This window comes from Choloepus didactylus, chromosome 19 (genome assembly GCF_015220235.1).
Source record: "Choloepus didactylus isolate mChoDid1 chromosome 19, mChoDid1.pri, whole genome shotgun sequence".
NCBI classification, from domain to species: Eukaryota; Metazoa; Chordata; class Mammalia; order Pilosa; family Megalonychidae; genus Choloepus; species Choloepus didactylus.
Window position 1 is genome coordinate 29,859,962 of NC_051325.1, and position 20,492 is coordinate 29,880,453.

General features: G+C 40.6%; 1 long non-coding RNA gene across 1 annotated transcript; it reads left to right on the forward strand.

Annotated features, from left to right (window-relative positions):
* Positions 1–351: 351 nt before the first annotated feature.
* On the forward strand, positions 352–14,329 carry LOC119516134. Its single transcript, XR_005213208.1, has 4 exons — positions 352–799; positions 7,864–7,992; positions 9,385–12,986; positions 14,264–14,329. It is a non-coding gene; the product is annotated as an uncharacterized LOC119516134 (long non-coding RNA).
* Positions 14,330–20,492: the final 6,163 nt, after the last annotated feature.

The window sequence follows — 20,492 nt, forward strand, 5'->3', positions numbered from 1 at the left end:
GAGAGCCGGTCAGCTCCGCCTCACGTTAGAGCCCTCACCCCCAGGAACGGCGCACCTTTCCCCTTCCTTCCTGATCCCTTTCCCAAGGGGCCAGAGTAGTAGTGAGATTTAAATCCTACAGGGCTCCCTTCCCTCACACCCCAGTGCAGCGTTTGAAAGTGCAGGAGCGAGAAATTGACCCTGTGGGGGTCTGGAAAGTACAGAAATCTGGACGAGTAAGGTATCCTCTTAAATTTAGAACCTGGGCGGGGCTTCCTTTGTTTTGGACTGAAGCACTTGTGTGTGGGTGGGGTTAGGGGGTGGGGGTTGAGGGCTGGGCAAGATACAGTTAAAGAAATACTATGGCGGGAGACCTGTGCCTAGCGCTTCCCCTTCCCCCAACACACACTGAAGGCACGCTTTGGGGTTCACCGTCTCCACACATCAGGTGGGTCTCTCTGCATGGAATTCCGACCTGAAATTCCCACAAGCAAGCCATGGCTGAAGGACCACCTCCTCCAGGAAGTCCCGTCCTGCAGGAGGATCTGCTGAAGGCCTGAATCAGCCCGACCTGCCCACTGGGGCCTTGTCCCCCCACGGGGCAGTGCCCTGGATACAAACACTGGCAGAGGGAAAGTGCTGGCTGCACCCCAGACCCTGAGCCCTCGCAGCGGGGGTCCCTCACACGCCCCGCCACCTTCACCGCTGACCTCACGCTATTTCCGGGTTAGTGATGGTTCTTTCTTCCTCCATTTGGAAGTGTACGTTGGAGGCTACTCGGGAGTTTGGGATGGCCAAGCACCGACCTGGAATTCTCGGAGTGAGTTTGAGCCCACATCCCTGCCAGTGGATGTCAACCTGGGGAGGGGGCTTGAAAAAGATTGTGCCAATGGGGTGGGGGAGGGGACACTGTGTGTGTGTGTGTGTGTGTGTGTGTGTGTGTGTGATGGGGATGTGTGTGACATGGGTAGTTTATTGTACCTTCCAGGAACTCTCTTGAACCCTGGAGTGACTTTACAGGGAAGAATAAGATCGATGGGGTAATTGAGGTCCAGAAAGGGGAATTGACTTAGCCGGGGTCACACAACTAATCAAACTTAATTCAGAGATGTAAAAATTGCTTGGACCAATAGTCCAAAGATTTCAGTTGGGCAGCAGTGTGACTCTGGGCTGCTCCTTTACCCCAGGGAGGCCTCCCTTGTTCCATGTGAAAAGGGGGGAAGTAACTGGGTGTGTGGCCTAGTGGTGGTGGTGCAAAGAGCAGTGATCCAGTGATCTGAGTGTGCAAACCTGCCTCTGCCAATGGAACACTCGGATAGGGGGTGGGGGTGGGGGGTGGGAAGGGAAAGGAGACAGCCGGTGAAACTTTAAGGACCTCAGTTTTCCCATACAGAAATGGGGCAACAGATATTCCTAAGATCAAATAGCATTTATTCCAGGAATGAGTTGCTTAATAACAAGAAATCTAAATATTTTACATATCAAATCCATAGGAAATATTAGGAATTATATGGTAACCTCACTAGAGTCTAAACACATTAGATTACAATTCAGTCGTCACTACTAGGGGAAAATCATGGTAAACCAGGAGCAGAAATATGCTTCCCAAGATCATAAAAATACTAAATTAACAGTCAGTGCCCTTCTTAACATTTAAATAATAAAGGCATTCTCACTAAAATAGGTGTATACCAGAATGTAGATGACTTTGAACATTCTGGCCATTTTAATAAGAAAGAAATTGAAAGTGAAAATTTTTAACACTTGGAAAGAAGAATACAGAATTATTGTTATTATTTGCAGATGTTATGATTTCATACCTAGAAACTCAGGAATATCAATTGCAAATGTTTTGTTTAAAATGACAGTAAAATAAGGTGGCTAGATACGAAAGAAATATATTACAAAAATGTTTTTCTTCATGCCAACAATTACAAGCTGGAAAGTAAAAAGGAAAATTACCAATTGTGATAATAACAAGTATGAAATATCTAAGAATAAACGTAACAGAAAGTGTGCTCTATGGGAAAAATTTTTTAAAGTTTCACTGAGAAGCCTAAAAGGAAACTTTTTAACAGGTAAAACATCAAATCATGGCCGTGAATGGGAAACCTGAAAAATACATCAGTATACATTCTTTTCTAAATCATTTATAACATTAATCTAGTTCTAGTGAAAAATCTTAATAGGAGATTTCATGGGAAATTAATAAAATGATTCTGAACTTTTCCTGTATCACCTGGAAGGCCAAACAAGTAGGAACATTTTCTTTAAAATGAAGGTAAACTTGCTGATTGGTCTCTGGAACATTGGGTGTCTGTGTTACACCTGAAACTCAGAGGTAGAGCTTGGCAGATATGAATATCAGTATTAACGTACACAGCTACTGTTAAAAAAAAAAAAAAAAAGCTGAAGTAGAGCCCAGACTTCAATTAAAGATATGAATAAAATAGATCTGGTTAAGATTAGAACAAATCGGGCCAAAGGGTAAAGGTTGAAACTGACTGCGTATTAAATCTTCAACTTCCATGTGTGACCAAAGGAAGAGATGTTTATTTGGTGTAGGATCTATATTCTCTAAAGAATGTAACTTGTACAGTCTGTTTGTTCAAACACTACAATTACATAGACTTTGAATAGGAAGTGAGCTATGGTAGGTCTGTATAGATTAGAATGAAATAGCAGCACATCCCTAAGTAATTTGGGTGGAGAATAAAATATATATTCGGTGCCCCCCTGAAGAACTGGGGGAGGATACAGAGGTATTGGACTTCCTCACCTGGATTGTTGCTGATGTTCTCACAAACACTGGGGACTGACGGCTTGATGTGCTGAGCCCTTATGAAGGGGCTGGCCCCTATGAAGCCTGTTGCTGCAAGGAGAGGCTAAACCTGCTTATAATTCTGCCTAAGAATCTCCCGGTGAGTACCTCTTTGTTGCTCAGATGTGGTCCTGTCTCTCTAACTAAGCCACCCTGGCAGGGGATCTTGCTGCCTTCCCCCCTGTGTGCGACCTGACTCCCAGGAGTCTAAATCTCCCTGGCAATGCAGGATATGACTCCTGGGAATGAATCTGGACCCGGCATCGTGGGATTGAGAACATCTTCTTGACCAAAAGGGGGATGCGAAATGAAACAAAGTAAAGCTTCAGTGGCTGAGAGATTTCAAATGGAGTCAAGAGCTCACTCTGGTGGACATTCTTATGCACTATATAGATAACACTTTTTAGGTTTTAATATGTTTGAATAGCTAGAAGTAAATACCCGAAACTACCAAACTCCAATCCAGTAGCCTTGACTCTTGAAGATGATTGTATAACAATGTAGCTTACAAGGAGTGACAGTGTGATCGTGAAAACCTTGTGGATTGCACTCCCTTTATCCAGTGTATGGATGGATGAGTAGAAAAATGGGGACAAAAACTAAATGAAAAATAGGGTGGGATGGGGGAGTGATTTGGGTGTTCTTTTTTATTTTTATTTTTTATTCTGATTCTGATTCTTTCTGGTGTAAGGAAAATGTTCAAAGATAGACTGGGGTGATGTATCCACAGCTATATGATGGTACTGTGAACAGTTGATTGTGCACCATGGATGATTGTATGGTATGTAAATATATCTCGATCAAACTGAATTTTTAAAAAAATGAAGGTAAACTTGCCTTACTAGACTAAAACATATTACAAAGCTATAGTAAATCAAACAGTGTGAATCTAGTGTAGGAACTGATGGTGCAGTAGTAGAGACGGTATAATTCCAGTAACAAAGTTAACGTTCATTAGGTTGACTCATATGGAATTGATGATATTCAATCTGTTTTGACCTATGAAATATATCAATTTCATAGGGCTCAACCTAATGTATAATGCAAGGATTATCTTAGTTTATAATAAGTACTCTGAATATCATCATTTTACAGAAGAGGAAGCTGAGACACAGAGAGGTTAAGTGACTCGTCAGTGGTCACACAGCCAGTGGGTGACAGAATCAAGATTTGAACCCAGGCAACCCACTCCACAGCCTGTGCCCTTAACCACAATGCTAGACCTAATAGACAGTAAGTGATACTAATTGGTGGTGGTGGGAAATGATTTGTTTTTAAATGGTGTTGAGAATATCCATTATATATTAAAAATAATCAAGCTAGATCCTTACCTCATGCTCACACACAAAAAAAGTGATAATTAGAGTCAAAGTAAAATGTAAAAATCAAAGTATTAAAACATTAGGAAGAAAGACATAAAAATAATAAATGGACCTCAAGTGAGAAAGTCCTGTTTTTTTTTAGCATAAAAATTAAATCACTACAAAAGAAAAGAATGATAGATAAATTTTTTGTACATTGTGTAATAAAGAATTTAGCCTTTCCCAATAGAAGCCTGGTCTTTGCCTTTGGTTTCAGGGAGGTAATCTCTAAGCTCTTGGAACATCATGGCTGATAGCATTGTCTTTGTTTGCCTGGGGATGTTGGGCCAGCAAGAGTGACAGTGTCATGTAGGGTGAGGGCTTTGGGCCATGCAGAATCACTTGACCTGTAAAGAGGCTGGAGACCAAGATCAGCCATGTGGGCAATCAATCATGCCTGTGTGATGGAGCCCCCAATAGAAGGCTGGACACCAAGGCTGGGGTGAGCTTCCCTGGTTGGCAATACGCTATGCGTGTCACATATCAATTCTGTAAAAGTCATTCTGTTCCTGACTCCAAGGGGAGAGGATAATGGAGGCTCTGCATTTGGCACGTTTCCTGGATTCAGCACTATGTGTTTCTTCCCTTGGCTGATTTTAATTTATAGCTTTTCCCTGTAATAAACCATAAACCATAGTACTTGGCTTTCAGTGAGTTCTATGGGTCCTTTTAGCAAATTATCGGGAACTCTCTCAGACTTCAAATTGGTGTCAGAAGTAAGGGCAGTATTGTCTGGACTCTGCTACCTCTAATTTCACAGTTGACCTGACCTCTTACATGCATCAAAAATCATCCAAACATATGGAGAACATCTTCTTGACCAAAAGGGGGATGTGAAAGGAAATGAAATAAGCTTCAGTGGCAGAGAGATTCCAAAAGGAGCCGAGAGGTCACTCTGGTGGGCGCTCTTATGCACAATATAGACAACCCTTTTTAGGTTCTAATGAATTGCGGTAGCTGGTGGTGGATACCTGAAACTATCAGACTACAACCCAGAACCCATGAATCTTGAAGACAATTGTATAAAAATGTGGCTTATGAGGGGAGACAGTGGGATTGGGGGGGCCATGGGGATCATACTCCCCTTTGTCTAGTTTGTGGATGGATGAGTGGAAAGGTGGGGGAAGGAAACAAACAAACAGACAAGGGCACCCAGTGTTCTTTTTTACTTTCGTTGCTCTTTTTGACTTTAATTATTATTCTGGTTATTTTTGTGTGTGTGGTAATGAGGGTGTCGGGGATTGATTTAGGTGATGAATGTACAACTATGTAATGATACTATGAACAATCGAATGTACAACTTGTTTTGTATGACTGCATGGTATGTGAATATATCTCAATAAAATGAATATTAAAAAATCCAAACAAAACTTTAAAAAGCACTTGATAAATTAGAGTGACAAAATATTAAAGTGGAAGTTTCATCGAGATCCCAAAATAATAGGAACCATTTTCCCAATTGGTGTGTAGGACCATCAGGACTTGCAGAAAGGATCTGGAAAAAAAGTATTTGTAGAAGACTTGACAGACAAACAGTTAATGCCCTTAACGTATTAGGAATAAGATGTTAACAATCCAGTATAAATTTTGGTAAAGTACAGGATTAATTTGCAGAAGAGAAATACACATGGCAAATAAACATATTTTAAAAGCTCATCTACATTACGATCATAGAACTGTTAATCAAAATGGAGATAATTTCAGTCTATAAAATTAGCAATGTTCTTTTAAGTAATAAATTTTGTTGCTGGGGAGGGAGAAGTGAGAGGTACCTTCGCTCACTGCTGGTGGAAGTGAAATCATTATACTCTTTCTTGTAAGCAAATAAGCAATAGATAGCAAGAGTCTGGAAACACCCAAACTCTTCGATCCAGTAATTCCATTTCCAGGAATTTATCCTAAAATAATAACCAGAGTTTTGCACAAAGATATGTGCCTGATGAGGTTCATCAGAGCATTTCTATAAAAAGGAAAAATTGGGAAATGTTAATGTCCAATGAGGAGCTGATTAAACATGTGTTGTCGCATCTTTAATGTGAAATATATGCAGTCATTAGAAACAATCACTTTAAATAGAATCTAATAATATGAGAAAGTACTCACTGTATGACATTAGTGAGAAGAAAACAATATACTAAACTGCATGTCTTGTGATCCCAATTTTTTTGCAATGTATATGTAATATAGTATATATGAATATATATGTATGTATTATGTGTGTATATATATTTATGTATATTTATATCAGAAAATCCATCTCTTCACCATTTATTTATGATGCTTCCTTCATGCATGGGGAAAGGCTGGAAACCCCCTGTTCATGTCTATGCATAAGGAAGTATATTTATATATGTAAATTTGTGTTTGTATATGAGGCTGTGGCAATGGGGACAAACATGGAAGGTAACATATTAGGGTCACTTTGGAGGGCACTGCAATGTGAGGGCAGCAGAGGGCAGGAAAAGGAGAGGGAGACAAGCAAAAATCAAAGAGAGGGAAAAGCACTCTATTAACAAATTCCACAAAACCGTAGATGTTCTATGACTACGTCACTCCTCCTAGGGGTGGGGTGGGATGGGGCAGGGGTGCGGTGTCTCTCATCTCCCTGCACTACTCCCCTCTCTGAGGGTCCCACGGGGCAGACGGGGAGGGGAGAGGCATCTAAGCAGCTGGCTCTCAGGGATCTTGGCCTTGCTTGGATCATCCATGGACCCCTTTGGAGTCTGGTGAAGCTCATGGAGCCCTTTCCAGAATGATGTTTTCACCTTTTAGAAAATAAAATACTCAGGATTATGAAGGAAACCAATTACATTGAAATTCAATGATCAAAATACTTAAGATCTTGTTATCGCTCCTGTGGCTTATTGCTCCACTTCAGTCGCAGAGTAGTGAAAACCAGGAGTATTATATTCCATCCGAGTTCACGGATCTCCTGAATTCTACCTCTGACTGTTGTGACCCCAGGATCCCAACTCTTCTGTTCTAGTTTGCTAATGCTGCCGGAATGCAAGACACCAGAAATGGATTGGCTTTTATAAAAGGGGGTTTATTTGGTTACACAGTCAGAGTCTTAAGGCCATAAAGTGTCCAAGGTAACACATCAGCAATTGGGTGCCTTCACTGGAGGATGGCCAATGGTGTCCAAAAAACCTCTGTTAGCTGGAAGGCACGTGGCTGGCATCTGCTCCAAAGTTCTGGTTTCAAAATGGCTTTCTCCCAGGACGTTCCTCTCTAGGCTGCAGTTCCTCAAAAAATGTCACTCTTAGTTGCACTTGGGATATTTGCCCTCTCAGCTTCTCTGGAGCACGAGTCTGCTTTCAATGGCCGTTTTCAAACTCCCATCTGCAGCTCCTGTGCTTTCTTCAGTGTCCCTCTTGGCTGTAGCTCCTCTTCAAAATGTCACTCACAGCTGCACTGAGTTCCCTCTGCCCGTCAGCTCATTTATATGGCTCCACTGATAAAGGTCCACCCTGAATGGGTGGGGCCATGCCTCCATGGAAATATCTCATCAGAGGTATCACCTGCAGTTGGGTGGGGCGCATTTCCATGCAAATCTAATCAGCACCAAATGTCTGTCCCACAAGACTGCATCAAAGAATATGGCTTTTTCTGGGGGACATAATACATTCAACCTGGCACATCTTCCCATCCCAGCTCCTCTGGGCACCGGGAGACTGAGCCTTTCTTTACTTTTCTTTTCAGATCTCGGGAAGCCCGGCAGCTAGTCGCAGCCCTGATGTCTGGTTAAAGAAGCAGCCAGGCGAGGTGGGTTTGCTGTGCTGTGATTTGTCACGTGCCCTGACCTGACCGGAAAGAGCGGGGGAACATCAGGTGGGTAGAATTCTAAAAGGTCTCAAACACACAGGCTTGCATGCACACATTTATACAAAGCCCTCCTTCCTCAACACGCTCCCTGGATTCCCAGTCCATCCTCGTTCAGTGTAGTTTGCAGAGCCGCCTTCTCTGAGGTTCTTGGGAAGGTCTTTCCTTTCCCAGGACATCACTGTTTGGAGGCTAGAGGGCCCCTTATTATAAAGCCCACTGCCGATCCCATGGTTTTTCTTGATTGCACTGTTTGGTTCTACTTCTCAGGGCCCGTTTTTCTTACATGCCTTTTAACCTGTGTCTGCTTTTTACTAAGTGTCTATGAGATTTGCTCATAATTTTATTTTACCTTTGTCACCTTCTATGACTCAGTGATGAATGATCCTTTCAAAGGCACTGCAGTGAATCTCTGACACCTCACTCTCTAGAGCGGAGATAGCACAAAATAGGTTTAATCACCACCAGGGCCATTTGCTATCTCTGTAATGTCTTCATTGTAGACTATACTTTTCTTCAATATAAAATGAATCTCTTTGTTCCATTTAATGCCTTGAATTCTATTTAGCCTGAAATTGAGTTTGCTCTTTGCTGTTTTTATGTTTGTGTTCTTGGCTCTTACTATTTTTTTTTTTTTTAGCATTTTTTTTTAACATTTTGGTATAATATTGTTTTAGGTTTGTGTCTTGAAAGCAGCATATAATTAGAGTTTCTATTTTAACCTAATAATTTGAGAGTCCTTCTATGAAAACCTTTTTATTGTTTTTTTCTTGTCACATAAATGCAAGTTCGCTATTGAAAATACATACAGGCAAAAAGAAGAAAACTTAAACTGCTCAGTTTTCACAGCTCAGAAATAACTAGTATTTTCTGAACCTGATTCTTCATCCTTCTCTTTGATTTTGTGAATCTCTCTGTAACTTTCCAATATGCTCATTTTCTCTCTGTATTACCCAGATTCAGTTCTTGCCACTTGCCCTGGAGGGCTCTCACCAATATATTCTCTTGGTTCTGAGCCCTGTTTTGTTTGTTTCATTTTTCTCCTGGATGTTTTAAAAACGGCTTTGGAAAGCTCGGGAAGGCAGCTTGGGGCAGTTCTGCTCTAGGTCTGAGGTGGAACTTCTTTCTCCGCTTTGATACCCATTTCCTCGAGTTCACCTTTTCCAGCTTTTTTCTTGTCACTGATTTTTGGAAAGACCATGAGGAACAAGATTAGGGTGAGGACCCAGGAGAAAGACCAAGTAGGCGACTGTGCCAATTTAAAAATATGTCCACAAATGCTTTGACATAACTCCCTTCAAAAGGCGGAGCCTGATCCTCCTCCTCTTGAATGTGGGCTGGAAGTAGGGACTTGCTTCTGACTAACAGGATGTGACAGGAATGATGCTGTGTCATCCAAAGGGCAGCTTCCACCTGGCTCTTGCCCTCTCAGATCACCTGCTATCCCTGGGAGAGGACCACGTAAGGAGGACCTGAGGCCTTCCCCCAAGAGCCAGCACCAACTTCCCGGCCAATGGATGAGCCATGTTGGAAATGGAATCTCCAGCCCCAGCTGTGATCTGACCTTCTGAGAGACTCCCGCCAGAACTGCCCAGCTGAGTTGCACCTGACATTCTGACTCACATAAATGTGAAGATAATAATGTTTACTGTTGTTTTAAGCTGCTGTGGTTTGGGTTGTTCTTGATAAGAAACAGATAACTAATATAGCAACTGTTACACCTTGAGTGAGGGACCTCGAATAAAGAAACAAGAGGAATTCATGGGGCTCACATAGTCCAGCCCAGTCCAGTTCCCTAGGGCTGGGGATTCCACACTGGGTGTTGGGGCTAAAGCTTGGTTGTGACAAACAAGACTTATTTGCCTTGAGTGTGTCCCCTCAACATGCCTGCTTCCTAGATTGCATGGGCCCTTTGCTGGTCAAAGACAAAGGAAGCCATGGTTCTTGCGGTCTTATGGATTCTCATAAAAGTGTGACCAACCCCTGATGTGTCTTAAACTGGAGGTTTCTCTCCTGCCCCATTGGTCCAGAACTTGTCTTAGGCTGAGGTACTCAGAAGCAGACCCTGAGAATAGAATCTGAGTGTAAGTAGTTTCTTTGGGAGGTGATATTAGACAGCACTGATAGGGCGTGGAGAAATGAGTTGGAGAAGGGAAGGCAGCCATATAAGATGTGTAATGAACGAGTTGACGAGCAGCTGAGCTCAGTCATGCTGGGGAGTCTGGGTGGCTGGGTGGCACACACCTCAGAGTTGTCTTGCCCAAGACATGTGGGCCTAGCATGGTCCAACAGCCAGCAAAGCCCTCAGGCAGGAAAATGCCGTGGCGTGTCCAGGAACAGTGAGAGCTGAGGGATATGGGCAGGTTACTGGTAGCATCTGCTACAGGCCTCCATCTCAAGTCTGAATTACATAGCCTCCCAGCTAGTCTATTCCCTTTGTTCTTTCACTCGGGCCGTCCGATCTCTTCTCTACATAGAAGCCCAGAGTATACTAAAATGCAGATATGATCAAGCCACTCATTTCTTACAGCATTACTTTGGGATTAAGTCCATGCTCCTTAGCATCATCCCTGATACATAGAAACCATTTGGTGAATGTTATCTTTTGTATCATTACTGTCATCATTGTCACCATCACCACCACCCTCCTCCTCCTCCTCCTCCTCCTCATCATCATCATCATCATCATCCCATGTTCTTGACTTAGAGGATCTCTCATTCCATCTCCTATCCACCCAGGACAATCTTTTTCATGTTAAACTTCTCTGTATCCCATGTCTTTTGCACTCTTTTCTCTATTCAATCTCTGTCTCTCATGCTTTGTTACGAATTTTTTTTCTTAAACCCTCCATCCAGTTCACTACATTTTCACCTGAGTCTAATTTGCAGTTAAATGCATACATTGAGTTCTTAATTTCAGTTATTTCCCTTTACATTTCTAGAATTTCCATTTTTAAATAGCTATTAGTTCTCTGCCCAAAATTTATAATCTCTTATCACCTTGTCTATAGTAAAAGTAATTATTTAAAAATATATGTCAGATATTGGGTCTGTTTCTATTATCTGTGGTTTCTCTTGCTTTTTCGTTGCTGTTTATGTTGCTGTGACCTCTTGTGCTTGGTTATTTTTTCACTGACAGGCAGACATTGTGTGTGGAAAATTGTAGAAATAACATGAGAACTAGGATTGTTACCTCCCTGCAGAGGGGATTTATATTTTCTTCTGGCAGTAATTGAGGGACCCAGCAATCTGGGATCCCCTTGATCCAGTTTTAGGGATTGAAATGATTTGCAGTAGGTTTAGTTTGTGAGAGGTCAGGTCTACTTCCAGTTCACCCTTACTCTTAGAGCGTGTCCCTTCGGGGTCCCAACCAAAAGTTAGGGGCCCACCTTTTATTGGGACCTGGACTCCAATATTTGTTGGTCTCAAATATTGACACGGTCTTGCAGTCATGTCTTCCAGAATTGGCAATCACCTCTGGGCGAAAACCTGCCTTGAATTTTTCTTGTCCTGGATCTTGAGTCTAATTCTTTTCTAATTTGTTAGCTCACTCATGCCTTAAGTCAGTTGATTTTTCTCCAGTTCTTTCTAGTCATTCTCAGTGGATGTTTTACCAGTTTACTTAGCACACAATTACTAGAAGCTGGGGTAACTACTTTACATTTTTTAGTTCTTCTAGCATAAACTTCCATGTTTCTAAGTTATATGTTTGTATTGCTTTTAACATTTTAAGAAATTATTGCTGACTCTCACAACTCTTCTCTCCAAATTTCCCCATTCAATCTTCTCAATACATATGCAAAAATTTATCAGAATGACGGTTTAGAAATTACTGTGCCTATTTAGATAGTGTTCGCTGTTCAACCAAATAATGAACTCTAATATATTCTCTCTTGTGCAGCTTTTTATTTTTCCTGAAATTAACAATGGCTTCATTTTAAAGTTTGGTTAATTTTCCCTGTGACTACAAGCTATTTTCCCCCTACAAGCCTTAACAAATCTGTGAAATGCCTTGCAGGCAGCCAGTGAGGCAGGGGAAAATCCTTGGAGGCCAAGGGCAAAAGGTGTTTCAAGGAAAAGGGATTCATCAGTTGGGCTACATACTAATAATTTGATTAAGTGACATGAGGACTGAGAATTGCCCATTGGATTTGACAAAGTGGAAATCATTGCTGACATTGACAAGAGTAGAGTGAGTGGTGGGGGCAAACATCTAATTGGAGGGGGCTTAAGTAGTAATGGAAGAAGAAAAGCCAGAGACTGAGAACATAGACAATACTTTCAGGAGTTTTGCTCTAAAGGGAGTAGAGAAATACGGTGAAGGCTGTGGGATCAGGAAAGGGATTTGTGACAGTCCGCCTCCCAGATGGCCCCCAATGATCCCCATTTCCTGCTTTTCACACCCTCATATAGTTCCCTCCCGTGTTGTACGTGAGGTGGTGTGTGTGTGGCCAAGAGAAGATGGCAGAAGTGATGTCACTCCCAACGATAGGTTGCAAAAGACTGTGGCCTCCGTTTGGGTGCTCTCTTGCTTTCTCTCTCTCGGCCCACTTGCTCTGTGGGAAGCTGCGATGCTGTGGAGAGGCCTGTGTGACGAGGATCTGAAGCCTCCAGCCAACAGCCGATGAGGACCTCAAGCCACAGCCATGTGGACAGGCTTGGAGGCAGATCCTCCGGCCCCAGTGGAGTCTTGAGGTGACCACAGCCCTGGCCGACAGCTTAACTGCACCCTCGCAAGTGACCCTGAGAGAGAACCACCCAGATAAGCCATTCCCAGATTCCTGACTCTCAGAAACTAGGTGAGATAATACATGCTCATTGCTTTAAGCTGCTGTTTTTTGGGTTGCAAAAATTTGTCATGCAGCAATATAACTAATATGGATTTTTTTTTAATATAGGAGAAAGAATAGCATGTTTGTTGTTCAAATGGAATAATCTGGTAGTGAGGAAAAAGTTGATGTAGAAGAGAGAGAGAGAATTTCCAGAGTGATCTTCTTAAGTAGGTGAGAGCAGATGGGATCTGGTGCACAAATGAAAAAGCTGACCTTATTTTGGGCAATTTTTCTCTAGTAACAGGTGGGAGATGCAGGTAGATGTGGTGGCAGGATAAATCAGTGGGAGGAAAAGCAAGGGTGTTAAAAGGACTTGCCTATTGTTGGAGCCTTGTGGTTAAGTGTGGAGCTCTGGAGTGGAAGTGGCCATGCTGCAGTTCTGTCTCTGCTCTATACTACCTGTGAGACCTTGGGCAAATTATTAACTGCTTTGGTGCTTTGTACATAGGATAGCCTATGTTGCATTAGTAGAGTCACAGAAACTCCGAGATGTTAGAGAATAACTAGTCCAGGATTTCTTAACTTTGTGTGTGTGTGTATCTGTGTGCATGTATATGCCAGAAAATTATTACTGAATGTATAAAATAAAGCACATTGGATTTCAAAGAAAACAGATGTTACATTGAAATACGTTTATTAAAATATTAAGAGAAAACAAATTTGTTATACAGTTATATATGTTTCTTCCTTAATGCATTAAAAACAAGGTCTTGCTTCAGATTTAATAACTTCACTTTCTAAGTAACGAGAATAAATATAAGATCCACAAAATATATAATTTGACATGAAAACGTCCATGATTTCTATCAGTGACAAGGTCACAGGTATTGCTAATTGCCTACATTCATCATTGAAGGAAATGCTGAATTTCAGCTGGACATTAGTGAAAATAATTTTTTTTTCTCATGCAAAGTTCAATCCCCTGACTTCTGAGGCTGCGGATCACAAGTTCAGAACCCCTGATCTGGTCCAAGCCCCTGCTCTGATAAAGATTGGGAGACTGAGGTCCTGAGATGTGAAATGACCAGCCCAGGATCCTACAGATATTCCATGGCTGGCCTGGAATAGGAACCCAATTCCTGTAGCTCCCAGCTCAGAGTCTTTTCATTATTTTTCTTAAAAATGCTTAAGGTGGGATGCCTTAATTAAAGATAATGTGAAGCATAGCAGCTTTTACCTTGCTTTAACTGTAGCAGCTTTTACTTTGCTTTAAAGTTCAACAATTAAAAGAGTCATTGTCAGAATTGGTGACTGAGTGGATTGGTGAATTACTTATAACTGTTTCCTGAGTTGAGGAGATTCTTCCTTTCTCCCTTCATCTCTCAAGGTCTCAAAGTCTTACTGAGGTTTTCTTCCTTGGGTCTCTCTGTCCTTGTTGGGTTTCTATCTCTCTGTATCCCTTGCTCTGTGCTATCTTGGAATTTCTCTCCATCTCCCCTCTCTCCCAGCAGATATAGATGTCATTATGATGGAGACCTACAGAGTTCTTTGCCAAGTGACCTGATTGAGGCCCCTGAGGAAATGCAAAGTGAGCTCAGAGTCTGTGCGTCATCTGTTTGGAGCCCTTGGAAACCCAGCATTAGCTCATTCACCAAAAATGAATAAGTGTCCGCATCCCTGAAAAGGGTCCAGAGACTTTTTCATCAGCTAAAGATGTTATAAATACCTGCAGGTGGCAAAGAAAGGTTTCCCGGACTCCAGCTCGGTCTTCATTCAGGTGTTATATTTTACTCTTTATTGGTCTCTGCCAAAGATGTGTTGTGAGGACTGATAGGGGAGAGAAAACAAAATGGTTGTTTTCATGTTCCTTCATATTTCTCAGAATATCTTCTTCCACAGATGCTCCTTTGGCTGTTGTTGCAGTAGATTCCCAGGTAAGGGACAGAACCACACTATGTGTTAGATATCAGGCTTCACCCCTTGTGCTGGGAATAAATCACTTAGATAAAATTCTCTCCTTTAAACAATACTACAGCTCTCCTGTACACCAGGTATACTTTTCTCCCTATTGTTATTGAGTGTCACCTGTATGCCTAGGCTCATGGAGAGCACAGCAAAATTTATGCCCAGTCCATAACTTGGCAGTGCTTTTACAGCAATGGAAAGACACGCTCAAAGCTGAAAACCCATTTAAAAGTGGTTAATAAGCATTGTGGTAGGCAGAATAAAGGCCTCCCAAAGATGTCTGTGCTCTAATCCCTGGAACCTGTGAACATTACCTTACAGGGCAAAAGGAATTAAGGTAGGGAGATGATCCTGGATTATCCGGGTGGACCCTAGAAGTCTAAGAGGAGGGCAGAAGAGTCAGTCAGAGAAGTGAAGACTGAAGGAAAGGCAGGACAGATATGAAGTGTGAGAAGAGCTCAGCCTGGCTTTGAAGATGGAGGGAGGAGGCCATGAGCCAAGGTATGTGGGCAGCTTCTAGAAGCTGTGAAATACCCTTAGCTAACAGGGTTCTGAATTCTGCCAATAACCTGCATGCACAAGTAAATAGATCCCCCCTGAGCTTCCAGAAAAGAACACAGCCCAGCTGATGCCTTAATTTTAGCCCAGGTGAGACTCATTTTGGACTTCTGACTGACAGAATTGTATGATAATAAATGTGTTGTTTTACACCAGATTTGTGGTAATTTGTTACAGCAGCAATAGAAAGCTAATACAGAAATAAAAGATAAGACAAGTCAGTATACAGTTAGGTTCCAAGTGAGAAAGAAGCACAGATAATTTGCTATTAATTCAATCCCACAGAATGGGAAAATTTAGCCAATTTTGAGCAGGTACAGGGCAATCAGTCAATGAAAATGTTAGGAGTGTGGTGGCAGATGGAATTATTGGTTCTGCATTTTCATGCCTCCCTTGTATTGCTGCTCTGCTATATAACTGCAGTCCCTCCCACCAAAGGCAGAATGTATTTTTCCACCGTTGATTCTGAACTTGGCCATGTGCCTTGCTTTAACCTTCAGGATCCTTTCCCTTCTTTCTAATAGACATTTCACTTTTTCTCAACCAGCCTCTCATAATTAATGTCTTTGATACATGGTCGCTCTAGCTGGTAGATCCTGATTAGTCTAAGCCAATCATGACAATCTTCATCTTTTTTTTTAAATGGAATTTTTATTGAAATATATTCACATACCATACAGCCATCCAAAGTGTACCACAGTAGTTCACAGTATCATCATATAGTTGTGCATTCATCACCACAATCAGTTTTTGAAAATTTTCATTACTCCAAAAAATAAAAATAAAAATAAACATAAAAATAAAAAAGAACACTCAAAACAATCCCATACCCCTCTTCCCCCCACCCTATTATTCATTTAAGTTTTGTCTCCATTTTTCTACTCAATTGTCCATACATTGGGTAAAGGGAGTAGGAGCCATAAGGTTTACATAATCACATGGTCACACCATATAACCTATATAGTTATACAGTCATCTTCAAGAATTAAGGATATTGGATTGCAGTTCAACAGTTTCATGTATTTCCTTCTAGCTATTCTAATACACTAAAAACTACATAATGCATAAGAGTTACCTCCAGAATAACCTCTTGACTTCATTTGAAATCTCTCAGCCACTGAAACTTTGTTTCATTTCTCTTCCCCCTTTTGGTCCAGAAGACTTTCTCAATCCTATGATGTTGGGCCCAGACTCATCTCCAGGAGTCATGTCCCATGTCACCAGGGAGATTCATTACCCTGGGAGTCATGTCCCTTGTTGGGAGGTTAATGAATTTATTTGCCAAGTTGGGCTTAGAGAGAGAAAGACCACATATGAGCAACAAAAGAGGTTCCCTACTGGTGCCTCTTAGACATAATTATAGGAGGGCTCAGCCTCCCATTTACAACCTTAAGTTTCACAAGAGCAAGCCTCAAGTTGAGGGCCTGATTTATTAAGTAGTGGGTTCCTAATTTCACTTAAAATATATTCTATCCCAAGACAAATGGTCAGTTTCTTACATTATCTTCACTTAGTTGTACAGTCATCATCACTCTCAACTTTAAACAATTATATCATAGAAATCCCAGAGCTCTTATCAGCTGCTGCTGAGTCATCCCTAGTATTAGTGTAGTGTTGGTAAGATATTCCTATTAAATATAGTCTTTAATCTTAATGGGTACTTTTTTTTCCATATAACACTCTGTTGTTAAAAAATAACTGTTATTTTTTAAACAGTTTTATTCACACACCATATAATCCATCCTAAGTAAACAATCATCGATTCCTAGTATAATCACATCGATTCCTAGTTATGCATTTACCACCACAATCTATATGAGGACATTTCCATTTCTTCTGCAATGAAAGAGGAAGAAGAGGAAATAAATTGAAGAATAAAAAAAGATAGAAGGAAATAAAATAAAATAAAATTAAATTAAATTAAAAAGTCATACAACACCACCACCAAGAATCCCATACCACTCCTTATATCCCCCTCTTATAGACATTTAGCTTTGGTATATTGTCTTTGTTACAATAAATGAAAGCATATTAAAATGCTACTGTTAACTATAGACTCTAGTTTGCATTGATTGTATTTTTTTTCCTTATACCACCTAGTTTTAAATACCTTGCAATGTTGACGTTCATTTGTTCTTCCTCATGTAAAAACATTCACTGACCGCTGTAAGTTTCACTAAGTTATACAGTCACAGTCTTTATCCTCTGTCTTTCTTTCTGGTATCATACATGCCCCTAACATTCCTTATCTTTGTTCAGAGTACTTACAATACACAGTATTGTGCTATTTCTGGATCTATACAGTCAATCCTGTTGAACATTCTGTATTCCTTCAGCATCAGATGCCTGATATCTACACTTTGTCTATCTCCTCAACTTTAACTTTCAAAGTTTATTCATTAATGTTAGTTCATATTAGTGTGACCATACAGTATTTGTCCTTTTGTTTCTGGCTAATTTCACTACTGATCGATTTTGTCATTTGGATTTTATATGTCATAACATATTTTATTTTTATTTTCTCCCTCTCTCTCTTTTTACCCTTACTGATAGTCTTCATTTCTACACTCTTCTCCAAACCTCTCCTTCTTGTCTTTTCTATCTGTCTGTAGTACTCCCTTTAGTATTTCTTGTAGAGCAGGTATCTTGTTCACAACTTTCTCAGTGTTGTTTGTCTGAAAATATTTTAAACTCTCCCTCATTTTTGAAGGATGATTTTGCTGGATATAGAATTCTTGGTTGGCAGTTTTTCTCTTTCAATATCATAAATATATACCACTGCCTTCTCACCTCCACGGTTTCTACAAAGAAATCTGCATATAGTCTTATTGAGCTTTCTTTTTATGTGATGGATCGCTTTTCTCTTGCTGCTTTCAGAACTCTCTTTTTGTCTTTGACATTTGATAATCTGATTATTAAGTGTCTTGGAGTAGGTCTATTTGGATTCTATTCTGTTTGGGGTATGCTATGCTTTTTGGATCTTTAATTTTATGTCTTTCATAAGAGATGGGAAATTTTCAGTGATTATTTCCTCCCTTATTGTTTCTGCCCCTTTTCCCTTCTCTTCTTCTGGGACACATATTCATGTGCTTCATGTTGTCACTCAGTTCTCTGAGACATTTCTCATATTTTCCCATTCTTTTCCCTATCTGTTCTTTTGTGTTTAGGATTTCAAATTTCCTGTCCTCCAGTTCACGAATCCTTTGTTCTGTCTCTCCAAATCTGCTGTTGTATGTCTTCATTGTGTTTTTTCATCTCTTCTATTGTGCCTTTCATTCCCATAAATTCTGCCATTTGTTTTTTCAAGCTTACAAATTCTTCTTTATGGTCACCCATTGTCTTCTTTATATCCTTCATCTCTTTTGCCACATTTTCCTTCAGCTCATTGATTTGATTTAGAGCACTAATCAATGTGAAAGAAGATGATGAAAATTTGAGTCAGTGGAGAAAATAAATAGTGGAAAAGACAAGCCTTTCATTTATATTTCCGTTTATTTCTAATTGTTTTAATGACACAAAAGGAAAATGTTAAAACAAAAAATGAGGGGGCCAAGAAAAGATTAAAGAATGATTATGATTAGCTACTTGTTCTAGTTTGCTAATGCAAAACACCAGAATGGATTGGCTTTTATAAAAGGGGGTTTATTTGATTACAAAGTTACAGTCTTAAGTCCATAAAGTGTCCATCAACAGAGGGTACCTTCACTGGAGGATGGCCAATGGCGGCCGGAAAATCTCTATTAGCTGGGAAGGCATGTGGCTGGCATCTGCTCTAAAGTTCTGGTTTCAAAATGGCTTTTTCCCAGGACGTTCCTCTCTAGGTTGTAGTTCCTCAAAAACGTCACTCTTAGTTGCTCTTGGGGTGTTTGTCCTCTCTCAGCTTCTCTGGAGCAAGAGTCTGCTTTCAATGGCCATCTCCAAAATGTCTCTGTAAACTGCAGTTCCTCTCTCTGCTCCTGTGCATTCTTCAAAGTGTCCTTCTTGGCTGTAGCATGCTTGTTCCTTCTGTCTGAGCTTATATTAGTGCTGAATGGGCAGGGCCACACCTCCATGGAAATTATCCAATTGGAGTCATCACCCACAGTTGGGTGGGGCACATCTCCATGGAAACACTCAAAGAATTACAATCTAATCAACACTGATACATCTGCCCACACAAGATTACATTAAAGATAATGGCATTTTGGGGGACATAATACATTCAAAATGGCACACTACTCAAATATTTATAGTTGCTTAGAGGCTACTCTATGAAAACATAGATTTTCTTCCTTGAGTAAGAAAAAAAAAAACATGAGAAGCAAGGTCTCTACTAAAATCTTAGAAGGGAGATTTATAATGGAGGAGTCTCAGCAGGGTGATGAGGGTAGTTAGATTGCCAACACCTACATATGGACACCAAGACAAATCTAAGTTGAAGTCAGGGGTCAGATGCCATTAGACAGAATGCTAAAGTCTAGTTATTGTAGCAGAAATAGAGTTAGTGTATGTCTAGGGCTAGCTATCAGGAGAACCCAAAGGGCGCACCAAACTCTAGTAGGCAAATGAAAGTATTAGGTCAGCAGTCAAGCCCTTAGGACTTAACAAGAACATGAGTTAAAGGAACCAGGACATGTCCACTATCATCAGTAGTTATTGGAATGGAGATTCTGCTAACGGTTAGGTGTCCACCCCGATGAGCATAAATCCATATACTGTAAAGCAGAACACCCCAAGTTTATCTGCCACCAAACACAGTGCTTAACTTCAAATTATTTTCAATGTTTATTTCTACCCAATAAGGCAAGTGTGGTAGCCCCAAATTTTCTGAGTTCATCACTTACATAACCCTTCCATGACCTCACTACTGGCCTGAATCAGCTGAACTCCCTTATCAAATTGTTTTAGAACCCTTTGTGTGTATTTACATTTATAATTTCCAATAAATTACTTGGGAAAACTCAAAAATTTGGCTAATTGTCTACTTTTCATAATATCCTGTGTGAGTGTATGTGTATACACACACATATACATATACACACATATATATATATATCCAATATGCATGTGTATGTATATGGAAACCAAACATCCTTTATGTGACAGCATGAATGAATGATTTCAAGAGAACCTAGATATCAACCACAAATTTTTAGAAAAAGATACCAACATTCTCTTTTTTCCTTAAAAATCTATTTATATTTCTAGCCAATACGTTTCATAAAATCAAGAGAC